The sequence below is a fragment of the Prionailurus bengalensis genome, chromosome A1 (assembly GCF_016509475.1).
Source record: "Prionailurus bengalensis isolate Pbe53 chromosome A1, Fcat_Pben_1.1_paternal_pri, whole genome shotgun sequence".
NCBI lineage: Eukaryota > Metazoa > Chordata > Mammalia > Carnivora > Felidae > Prionailurus > Prionailurus bengalensis.
This window is the reverse complement of record NC_057343.1, coordinates 138032479-138044425: the sequence shown is the minus strand read 5'-3', so window position 1 is coordinate 138044425 and position 11947 is coordinate 138032479. Positions and strand designations below refer to the sequence as shown.

Sequence of the window (11947 nt, the reverse complement as noted above, 5' to 3'; positions counted from 1 at the left end):
CTTCTCTGTTTGTCTCTATTTTTCCCCCCTTCCTTCCCCCATGGTCCTCTGTTAAGTTTCTCAAGATCCACATATGACTGAAACATAAGATATCTGTCCTTCTCTGACTGACTTATTTCACTCAGCATAATACCTTCCAGTTCCATCCACATTGCTGCAAATAGCAGGATTTCATTCTTTCTCATAGCCAGGTAGCATTCCGTTGTATATATAAACCACATCTTCTTTAACCATTCATCAGACGATGGACAGTTAGGCTTTCTCCACGATTTGGCTATTGTTGAAAACCTAGGGTAAGCATATTTTAAAGAAATCACCAATGTCCTTGGGATCATAATGATTGTTCTACCAAGAAAAGTATGGAAAGTTGAATCTTATGTGCATTTGTGTTATTCTCTAAGCAAATGGTCTAGTTTGGTCCTGGTGGGGTGTTTTCCTTTTTGAAACCAGGCTCATCACACACACATACATATTGCAAAACATAATAAGATCCTTTAAAAGAAAAGAAAGCCAACTCTTCTGGGTATTACACCCCAGTGTGTCTTTAGTACATAGAGATACTTGTTTTCTTTTGGCTACACAAACAAAAGGGGTCTAGAGCTTTGATAAAAATACACGATTCCTGCTCTGCCTAAAGCATATGCGTCTTTCCTGCAGGTGTTTACTCAACTGGCCCTGTGAAAACATTAAGCCAGGAAAGGAAACATCAAAGTATGCTTCCATTTTAAGTCCTGAAAAATGGTGATTGGCACGAATGCAGCACTCATGAAGAAACATAACCAAATGTATAATAAACGGGACTGAACTTACCCTATTGGTATGTAAAACATTATTATATTCTTCCTGATTTGCAACATTTACATATCTCATTATGAGTAGGGTGCTCAAATGCTATAGAAGATTTCATTTCACTCCTTTTGTGTAATACCTGCTACCAAGAAATATTAATGAGACAACCTCGTAAATCTCTATTTACTGCATTTAGTGTCTCCCCTAAATTTGCATTTGCAAACTATGATTGCATTATGTTCCTGGAAGATCAGGATATGAATTTACTCTTGCATATGCAGGCAGCTGCCTTAAAACCTCTTTATTAAGGAATGTTGGAGAAGGAGACATAGCCATTGATAAACACATATTTGAAATTCATCTGAACATATTCCTTTGCATGTGTTTAACAGAACTTAAACCTGTAAAAAGTTACATTTGCGCTTTTTTTCCCATTTCAAGAAAACTAAGCATTTTGAATTTATACACTTGGGAATATTATATATGTTTTGTTAACTCTAAAGCCCTTCCTAAAAGGTTGAACTTTTAAAGTAAAAAAATAAAGAGTAATAATAAAGAAATAATAGTAATTCTGACACCTTCTGGAGAGGTTGCATTAACTATTAATTTGCAGTGTATTTGCATTTTATAGTGACAATCATATATGTACATGACATGGAGATCACACTGTTCAGAACCCTCACCTGCCAATGAACTATGCCCTGGTTTAGAAGGTGGACAAGAGGTTAATCTTGACTCTGGAATACAGAGGTTTCGTTGAAAACTTTCTTTCTCCTGGAGGAAGAGTGGGCATCACAAGGAATTGCCAAGGGAATGAACGTGATCTCTGCTCTCTAGAAGCTCACAGAGTAAAAGGCTGTTTTCCTAAGGATGATGCTGTGATCTCTGGCAGTTCTGTAAAGACTTTAGAAGCACACAGGCAGTTTAAAAAATGTCAACAATTATATATTTTTTGTAATGAGTATTTGCAAAAAAAAAAACACCTAACCTGGATACTATTTCTCAGGACAAGTCTAAAGGAGTGTGCAATATTACATGCGTTGATACAAAGAAAAATATTAGTTAAATAATAATAATATAGGTGATATTCAGATGTGGCAAGTTTTTTCTACCTTCTGTCCTGAGTATCTTCAAAAGACTTCCAGATGATCTCTGCTGAACTTTTTCCCCATTTCACTTATACTGATACTCTACTCTTCCCTTTCTCAATCCCTAGAAACCTTACCCCCCTTCCACAGGCTTGGGTAGCACGTGGGCCACAAGAAAGCCACACTAAGGGGTCGAATTAAATATAATTCAGAGTCCTTAGGTAATCTTCAGCACAGCTGTTGCCAAAATAGGTGTAGGAATGGCCCATGTCAGAGTCACATGGGCTACTCATTAGACATACAGTTTCCATTCTGGGGTGGGACCAAGGAAGATAGATTTTTTTTTAAATGTTTGTTTATTTTTGAAAGAGAGATGGACAGAGTGCGAGAGGGGAGGGGCAGACAGAGAGGGAGACACAGAAACTGAAGCAGGTTCCAGGCTCTGAGCTGTCAGCACAGAGCCCAATGCGGGGCTCCAACTCACCAACCATGAGATCATGACCTGAACCGAAGTCAGATGCTTAACTGACTGAGCCATTCAGGCATTCCAGAAGATAGATTTAAAAAAAAAAAAAAAAAAAAGGAATGCTTATTTATTTTTGAGAAAGAAAGAGATTGAAAGAGACAGAGTGTGACCAGGGGAGGGGCAGAGAGAGGGAGACACAGAATCTGAAGCAGGCTCCAGGCTCTGAATTGTCAGCACAGAGACCAACGTGGAGCTTGATTTCACAAACTGTGAGATCATGACCTGAGCCAAAGTTGGGTGCTTAACCAACTGACCACCCAGGCACCTCAAAGATATATTTTTAATAAACATCCCAGGTAAATAAAGATCCTGAATAAAGTTGAAAAGTAAGGCATTAGTAATGGAGATAACTGAAGACGGTTCTAAATGCTTACTCAGGGTAAGCAAAGGTCCCCAGGAGATGCGTCCTGGTAACAACTTCTTGTCCGATGGAATATTCTCATCATCTAACTTGAAAATGATATGTGGAAGAAAAGATCTTTTTGTATTTTTGAGATCAAGAGTGCTATTTTCAGCTTGTTGTACTGCTGTTTCCTATGGCTTGACTCTACCTTTCTGAATGCCGACTTTGTTTGCATGGAGGCTGCTGATGGCCAAGCCAGAGCTCAGAAGGAAAATAGTTGTTGCTGGGCGTGGCCCACTGACACTGTGTTTAATCATTTGTAAGAGAAAGTGCTACAGTAACAGGGCTCTTATATTCCACCATATAACTTCTCCTTCCAAATTAAAAAGGTTTCAGTTTCATAAGGTAATTGTGGTTACCTGAAAATCCAGGTAGAGCATTTACTTCCATACAACATTTATAAAATATACAAAAATTAACTCAAAATAAATTAAAGACCTATAAGTATGAGCTAAAACTATAAAAAAGGTTAGAAGAGTTGTAAATCTTCATGGTCTTGGATTATGCATTTTTTTAAGACATGATACTATGAGTACAAGCAATAACAAGGAAAATAGATAATATGGGCTTCATCAAAATTAAAAGATTTTTGGGGGGCAATGCCTGGGTGGCTCAGTGGGTCAAGTGTCCAACTCTTGGTTTTGGCTCAAGTTATAATCTCACGGTGTGTGAGTTCAAGCCCCATGTTGGTCTCTGCAGAGACACTGCAGAACCTGCTTGGGATTCTCTCTCTTCCCTCTCTCTGCCTCTCCCCTATTTGTGCTCATTCTCTCTCTCTCTCTCAAAATAAATAAACTCAAAAAATCTTTTAAGTTTTTTTTTTGTTCATTTGTTTGTTTTTTTGCTTCAGATTCAAATGACATATCATCAAGAAAGTGAAAAGACAACCCATAGAAAGGGAGAAATATTTGCAAGTCATATATGTGATAAGGGATACAGTTCTAGAACATAGAAAGAACTTCTATGACTCAATAATAAAAGATAAATAACCTGATTAAAAATGGGCAAAATAGAGGCACCTGGGTGGTTCAGTTGGTTAAGCATCTGACTCGTGATTTCAGCACAGGTCATGATCTCAAGGTTGTGAGATGGAACCCCACGTGGGGCTCCACACTGAGTCCAGAGCCTCCTTGGGATTCTGTCTCTCTCTCCCTCTCTCTCTCTACCCCTCCCCTAGTCGCACATATGTGCGCTCTCTCTCTCTCTCTCTCTCTCAAACAAATGGGCAAAATATCTTAATAGATGTCCACAAAGAAGATATAAAAAAGATGGATGAGTAGATGCAAAGAGGTTCAACATTATTAGCCATCAGGAAAATGCAGATCAAAATCACAATGCAATACCACTTCACATCCATTAAGATAGCTACAATCAAAACCAAATAGTAACAAGTGTTGGTGGGAATGTGGAGAAATTAGAACCCTCAGACATTGCTAGTGGGACTATGAAACAATGAAGTTGTGTGGAAGAACACTCTAGCAGTTCCTCAAAAGGTTAAACACAATCTTAGCATATGACACAGCAATTCTACTCCTAGATATTCCCAAGATAAATGAAAACGTACATCTACACAAAAACTTGTACAAGAATACTCACAGCAGCATTGTTCATAAGAGCCCAAAAGTGGAAACAACCCAAATGCTCATCAACTGATGAGGAGGTAAATAAAATGTGGTATATCCATACAATGGAATAATATTCCTCAATAAAAAGGAATGAAGTACTCATGCGTGCAACAGCACAGCACAGCTGGACTCTGAAAACATTATGCTGAGTGAAAGGAGCCAGTCACAGAAGATCACATATTGTATGATCCATTCGTGCAAATGTCCAGAACAGGCAAGTGCATAAAAACAGAAAGTAGATGAGTGATTGCCAAGGGCTGCAGTGGGACTAGGAGGGGGGATGGTTGGGGGAGAAATGGGAGTTGCATCACCTCTGAGGTGATGCAAGACTCTGAATATACTAAAACCTACTGAATTATACCTTTAATGGGAGTGTGAATTATATCTCAACAAAACTGTTATAAAACAATGAGAAGACCAAGAGGAAACTCCTTAAATGGGAGGAACGGGGATTTGACAGTAAGTCCTCAGAAAGTCATTGTGTGAATACATTTATTTTCCAATCTAGTGAAGCAGGGCTTCTGAGTTCTCAGGGAACTGAGAGCTCACTTCTCTTGAGAAGTGTTTACCAACTTGACGTGGGTGTGGAGAGTCACAAAGATGGATGCGTATGGGACTGGGGCCAGGGAGATTCAGGATCAATGTGTTTCAATAAGGATGAAATTATAAGTATGTGATAGGGAGGAGAGGAGAAGAGAAAGAGAGAGAGAGAGAAAGAAAGAGGGAGAGAGATTGGTAGGTAGGTAATATTAAATTGCACTATGGATGGTAAATGGGAAACCACTTAGGTTGATCAAGCTTTGGAGACTAATATTATCCTGCCCCTTCTACTCTGGACTTATATCTTTCTTTCTTTCTTTTTTTAATATGAAATTTATTGTCAAATTGGTTTCCATATAACACCCAGTGCTCATCCCAACAGGTGCCCTCCTCAATGCCCATCACCCACCCTCCCTTCCCTCCCACCCTCCCATTAACCCTCAGTTTATTCTCAGTTTTTAAGAGTCTCTTATGGTTTGGCTCTCTCCCTTTCTAACTTTATTTTTCCCTTCCCCTCCCCCATGGTCTTCTGTTAAGTTTCTCAGGATCCACATAAGAGTGAAAACATATGGTATCTGTCTTTCTCCGTATGACTTACTTCACTTAGCATAACACTCTCCAGTTCCATTCACGTTGCTACAAAAGGCCATATTTCATTCTTTCTCATTGCCAAGTAGTATTCCATTGTGTATACAAACCACAATTTCTTCATCCATTCATCAGTTGATGGACATTTAGGCTCTTTCCATAATTTGGCTATTGTTGAAAATGACTTTTACCTTTCAAAGATCAGCCTCTGCTGAGAGTTCATCTAGGAACATCATGGGCAACTATCGTCATGCACGCTCTTCATTCCCAATTTTGGCTTCTGCTCTACGATTTTGCAAACTTGAATGTGTGGGAATCTCTCTGCCACTCAGCCCCGGGACTGAGCTCCTTGTAACACTCCTACTGCTTGAGGGCATCCCAGTTCCTAAAGAAGTTCATTACCAGTTCTCCATTCCAAAGTGAAGCAGTTAAGAGAAGGAAGTTAATTTGGGCCCCCTTTTCACAGCCAAAAAATCTTGATACTGTAATATGGAAGCCCTTCAGTGTTCTTCAGTGCCCATGTATGAGGTTAGAGTAAAGGGTCCTAAAAATGAGAGAAAAGAAAAGAATTACAAACTCTTGGCTTTTGTATCAAAGTAATACTAATTACATTCATTTACATGATTTGCTTATGCCGAGTTACCAGGTAGCACAATGATTGTTTGTACTGGAAAATTTGAGTCAGAATAATTTTATCATGCATTTTGATTACTAAATTCTTTCCTTGAATGCTCTATTTTCAGAGCTTATTATTTGTAACATGGTCATGACTTCCCATAGCTGGAAAAAATTAAAGGGAATAACTGTGTGAAATGTTTTTGAGTAAACCTTATAATTACCTTTTTTCTCCAGCAATATTTTAGGACAAAAATCTCAATATGGCCACATTTATACATGCTCTTTTGTCCTACTGCAGGGCTGGAATCAAAAACAGACTCCATTTTACAAATTCTATAGTATCTATTTGTGCCGTAGGATGGAACAAAGGCATATCCTATTTAGAAAATGCACTCCTGGGGGCGCCTGGGTGGCGCAGTCGGTTAAGCGTCCGACTTCAGCCAGGTCACGATCTCGCGGTCCGTGAGTTCGAGCCCCGCGTCAGGCTCTGGGCTGATGGCTCGGAGCCTGGAGCCTGTTTCCGGTTCTGTGTCTCCCTCTCTCTCTGCCCCTCCCCCGTTCATGCTCTGTCTCTCTCTGTCCCAAAAATAAATAAAAACGTTAAAAAAAAAAAATTAAAAAAAAAAAAAAAAAAAGAAAATGCACTCTTGAGGACAGAATCTGTATGTGAAATCAGTGATTGTTGGTCTTCCTGGTACATCTGCAGTGAGGATGCGTTCTCAGAGGCAAACATAGGCTATTGTTTACTTTCTTCAATTCTTTTTGCAACTTTTGACCAATCTGCCCTAAGCACAGGGGTGTTTTTTTTTTAAGTTTACTTATTTTGAGAGAGAGAGAGAGAGAACACGAGCAAAGAAGGGGAAAAGAGAGGGAGAGAGATAATCTCAAGCAGGCTCCCCACTGTCAGCTCTGAGCCCAATGTGGGCTCGAACTCATGAACCATGAGATTATGACCTGAGCCGAAATCAAGAGTCAGACACTTAAATGACTGAGCTACCCAGTCGCCCCAGAACAGTGGTGTTTTAATTCTCTTTTTACATCAGAGAATTTCAACCAATCCCTTATTTCCTGTTGATCTGTACCTTTGATTTCCTAACCACGTTCATGAAGGAGACTTGAGCTGCCGTGATTCTTGCCTTTTAATGGTCAGTGGGATTATCTCCTAATTTACTTTCAGCAGATGGGGCATGGTCACTTGTATACCCTCTTTTTTTTCACTATTAAACAAAATTATCTACAAGAAAGAAAATAATGACAGGATAAGAGATCTCAGCTGAATGAATAAAATGGATAGGGCCCTCTCAGATTGAGAAAAGTAGACTATACCATGTTAGAACCACTGACTAATCATCACAAACTATGAAGTGTCTAAAATGTTACTCTCCTGGGGGCACCCGGGTAGTTCAGTTGGTTAGGCATCTGACTTTGGCTCAGGTCATGATCTCATGGTCCATGAGTTTGAGCCCTGCGTCTGGCTCTGTACTCACAACTCAGAGCCTGGACCCTGCTTCAAACTCTGTTTCTCCTTCTCTCTCTCTGCCCCTCTCCCACTCATGCTCTGTCTCTCTGTCTCTCTAAAATGAATAAATGTTAAAAAAATAAAAAAACCAAAATGTTACTCTTCTGAGTTAGACTGCCAGTTTCATAGAAGATACGAGACTCTTGGGTTAGAGACAAAGAATAGCTTATTATTCACAGCAATAGCAGTAGCTAAAGTGCCAACAATAATGAGCATTTTCCCTGAGCCCTACTTCTCATAGTGTGAAAGCACTAGGACAAGGTGAAACCTGCAGAGGCAGTGGGTTGCATTACATAGAAGAATCCTGAGCTTAAGGAATGCAGATATTTCACAATGGCCAGTAAGCAAGGCTGCCCTTTGCTCCGGAGGGGGAAACTAGTTCTATAATCGAAGGCTTTTTATTATACAAACATTCTTGGAAAGATGGTGACTATGGAGGCTGAAGGGTCAAACGGTGATGTGAATAGGGCATGTTGTCAGTCAGCCTGGGCTTAATTCCTGACCCTATCAGTCATGCCTTGAGTGATTTATTTAATCTTTTCAGTCTCAAGAGTTTTCATATCCCCCTCATGCTATACCCACCTCGGGCCATTCCTAACTCATGCCATAGCTGCCTCATTGTGTCTCTCTGAAGATTAATGGACGAGGTAGCACCATGTCTGGCACATAATAAGCACTCAAAAAACATTAACTGTTATTGTTATTTTTTCTCCCCAAATACTATCATAACTTACATATTATTTTGTAATCTGGTTTTTAAATTTAGAAGTATATCATGAACATTGCTTCTGATCCTGGGGTTCTTTCTTCAGAGGAATGGATCTTGCTCAGTAGTGGATGTAAATCAGGTTGACCCCCCCCCCAGGAAACAGCTAGCTGGTCTCTAATGAAGTGCCCAGGCAATTCTGGGGTACATTTTTCTTGGGACTGATTCGGGAAGTGGCCAGTGAGGAGAAGGCACAAGGTCTCAGGAGAAATAAACAGAAGTGTGATACTTTTGAGGCCTGCAGTTCGAACCCTTCAAATTCAGCCTGGGCAGGTGATACCTGTTCTTTCATCTCCTTTGCAGAGGTGAAGAAAACCTTTGGTTTGAAGAGATAAAAGACAGTAGTTTCATTCAGGTCACGAAGGAGGGCAACACAGTGTATTTACAGGTAATCTGGTGTCCGACACTTTTACGTCAGAGATGACACACTTTCTTGCTCCAGCTCCCGGTTAGAACCTGGGAATTGTCTCCATTGAGCAGCGCTTTGGGCCTCTGGCTCCCTGTGTACAGGGCCCAGAAGGCAGCTTTGCTACAAGAAAGGAAAACCAACACTCACATTCTGCAATAGGCTAGAACCCCAGAACCCCACAACACTTCACAGCTTTATAATACCCCTAAAAATACCCTATAGGCATGCTCCCACAGTTTTCCCTGGACCTCCCATGTTCAAATCCCAGCTCTGCCATTTTCCAGCTGTGTGATCTGGAATAAGTAGTTAACTTCTCTGTGCCTTACTTTCCACATCTGTAAAATAGAGATGATAATAAAACTTACCTCATAGGGTTGTCACAAATATTAAATCCATATGTCAAGCAGTTAGATTAGTGCCTGGCATGTGGCAAAACATGATGATGATTGTTTTTAATCACCATCAACATTACACATGAGCCCCAGTGTTCTCAGCTGGATCAGGGCGGTTACTACTGCTTTTCCACCAGATTCTCTATCTCCCATACAGACTAGGTTAGGGTCCTTCGTGGCCTTAGTACCTTTGAAGGTGGTTTATTTGTTTGTGGAGAGGTAACGCTCCCCTCTGCTTTGGGGCTCACTTCCCCCTTTTTTGTTGTGGGAGAAGCAGTGGAGTTCATTCTGTTTTCTAAAGAACCCACTTCTCAGCCCAGCCCAGTCCCCTCTTGATGGTTGGATGAAGTGGCCCCTCTTTGAGACCATTCCACTGACCCGAAGCCTCAGTTATACTTGCAGTCAATACAGGCTGGTAAAGGAGTAGGAATTCTCTCTGAAATCTTTTCTGTGACTTGCAGGCCTGCAAGGCCTGTGACTCTCCAGTGGGAGGTCGGAGCTCCCAGAACTTGCTGCTGCCAGGAGAGCTCTGTGGGTATAAAGGCAGCACGGACTCTCAGGTATCCACCCCCTTGAATGATTTTTAAGCAAGCTGCTTCTGGAATATGTCTGTATTAATAATGCCTTTCATTTATGCAGTGATAATAACCCGAGCATGCAGCTCCGTGACAGGGCCGGGCCTGACAAGGCCTCCCCCCTGCCACCGTTGTGTGTAGGTAGATAATGTGTTTTCAGCCTTTCTCTGGAACAGGATGCAAACACCAACAATTGAGGGACAGGCTAGGGTGGGTGTGGAAAGCTGCTTCGCAAAATAGCACCATGCTGTGGCATTTATTCTTAAAGAAAAACTATTATGGTAGGATTGAAAGTTCTGTGCTGCACTGTGAAACTCTCAGGGTGGCTTTTGGTTCGTCGCCTTGCAAAACAGTGGCGGCCACCAGCAGCTCTGAGGCACAGCCCAGGGCTCAAGACTAGTGTCCTATACTGCTTGGCACACACACAAGAAACAAGAAGACAGGAATGGCTAAATGTCCAGGGCACTTAGTGGCTCTCATCTGGCCCTCACCTAGCCTCTCCATGGGTAATAGCCAGAGCTCCTAACTACCACCCAGTTCTGCCCTCTCATGGGATTAGATTTCTGTTTTTGTATCCCAGCCCTACCTCCTATATAACTTTGGGTAAGGGGCTTGACCTCTCTCAGCCAGGCTGATCCTCTGTACATGGAGATGACAGCACCATGCTCCTGGTAGTAAGGGTTAAACGAGACATTTTGTGTAGAGGCTGAGTAAAGGCCTGGCCCATGATCACTGCTCAATGAATGTCAGTGAAGGTAACATCATTATTATTCCTTCAGGGGTTTGAGCCTTTGCCTTGTCCTGCCTCCCAGGCTACCGGTTTCTTTTTTTTAAGTTGACATTTTCTCATTTTAGAGATCTGTAGAAACGACATGTTTGCACATCAATTTCAGGTGTAACTCAGCCTCATTCACCTGTCATAGACTGCTTTACAGAAATATTTTTCTAGGGAAATGTCACAATTTCATTATTCAGTGCCTCATGTTGTGCTTTGACTCACACCGTTTCCTCCAAGTTAATCCGCCAAGGGTGGTGGTTTGCTGGGGAACTGCACAAAGTACAGAACACTTCGTGAATGTGCATGTCATCCTTATACAGGGGCCATGCTAATCTTCGCTGTTTCGTCCCAATTTACTATATGTGCTGCTGAAGCGAGCACCAGGCTACTGGCCATCTCCCCTCTGGGAGGCAGTGCAAAGAAGAAGGGAACAAACAGCCTGGAATCGCTCTGCCAGGCTCACACGGTGCCCCTACTACCTTCTTGCTGTTTAAATTTGGGCACATTCTGTAATCTCCCTGTGCTTCAGATCCCTCTCTGCAAGTGGAGGAACAATAGGATCTGCCTCTTAGGGGTGCTGTGAGGATTAATGAATTCATCCCCAAGAAGCCCTTCACTGGGTGCTGGCTGAGTGCCTGCCTCTCACATCCAGGCAGGACATGACACAGTGCCTGTCATCAGCTCAGCACTCAACAAATCACTCTTTGCTGGGTTGAATACAATGTAATAGACTAGCTACCTTTGGTTCCTCCCTGTTTTCCCCTTCTCCAGGTTCCACTGAAAGTCTTTAAACATATGGCCCATGAAGAACAACAGAGATAAGATGGGTGCATCCTTGTTTTCCAGGATCTGAGCAATTTCTTGGGATGCAGGATTTTCAGTCTTAAAGTGGGATGGGCCTGGGCAAACCAGAGTGGTTGGTCACCCTACTACTACTTGCATCTTCCATTTTTGGGGCCAAGACTGAGGTGTTTGCTCCTAGACGCTACTGGCATGGAAAGGTGGCAATGTCATTGATACTCCCCACCCCCAATTGTTGTTAATGCCTCCTCTCTCCCAAGAGCTACTGAAATATGCAGTCTGTGACTCTACACTGCACCTCCCGTCACACATGCTGGCGTGTGCTCCCCAGGAGTGGAACACGTTGGCCGGGGGTGGTGGAAAGACGTACCTCGAACAGAGCGACATTCATCTTAGTCCTGCTTCCAGGCAATCACACTGATTTCTTGAGAGGTTGGTGCTGATGGAAACTTGGGGTCCTATTTTGCACCAGACTAGGAGTTGGTACACCTCGTTCTAATCTCCTCTTTCCTCTCTGAGCTGTGTAACCT

The 11947-nt window shown here is 42.0% G+C and overlaps 1 non-coding gene across 1 annotated transcript; it reads right to left on the bottom strand.

Moving 5' to 3' along the window:
- Nucleotides 1–10891: 10891 nt before the first annotated feature.
- Nucleotides 10892–10997, bottom strand: LOC122496383. Its single transcript, XR_006300788.1, has one exon. It is a non-coding gene; the product is annotated as a U6 spliceosomal RNA (small nuclear RNA).
- Between the last annotated feature and the right edge of the window lie 950 nt (nt 10998–11947).